Source organism: Tupaia chinensis, unplaced genomic scaffold (assembly GCF_000334495.1).
Source record: "Tupaia chinensis unplaced genomic scaffold, TupChi_1.0 Scaffold000532_1, whole genome shotgun sequence".
In the NCBI taxonomy this organism is placed as follows: domain Eukaryota; kingdom Metazoa; phylum Chordata; class Mammalia; order Scandentia; family Tupaiidae; genus Tupaia; species Tupaia belangeri.
In genome coordinates, this window is record NW_006160045.1 from 1,570,793 (window position 1) to 1,571,391 (window position 599).

A 599-nucleotide genomic window follows, 5' to 3' on the forward strand; every position below is an offset into this window, starting at 1 on the left:
AAGGACAAATTTCGACCAGTAAGTACTATTACTGCAACAGGAAAAAGAGTCCTGCGTGAACTGAACTCAACTTCCATTGGTACAGAGGTAAGTGAGCGTTTTAAAGCGAGAATAAAGACATTAGGGGTAGGCTGGGAGTGGTGAATGGGATGCAGGAACTGTTTCCAGCGGAGTCTCTTTCCACGGTGTTTTTTAACACAACCACAAACACACGGGGGCGCTTTTCAAACTTGAGCCCTCGGGAACGGAGACTGTCAGGAGAGAACTACAACTCCCAGCAGCCCTTGCGAGAGAGCCCCCTCCCAACTTCCGAGACGCCGTTTCCCGTCTTCCAGCAGCTCTAACTCCTTCCTTACCTTTTAGAGGCCGCCAGGGCTCGAGTGGGCAGCCAGAGTCGCAGGGCAGTGGGTCGCAGTCACGCCCAGCGGGGCGGGAACTCGGCTCGGAATGCTCAGGGCTCCGGGAAGCCGAGCTGGCGTCGTGGGGTGCGCGTGGACGTCACATCCGCTGGGAGGGGCGTCGGGCGATCCCGCGCAAATTGAAAGGTCCAGCCCTTCGCGCGTGGCTGCAGCTGGCTCGCCCGGCCGCAGTGCCCGCGA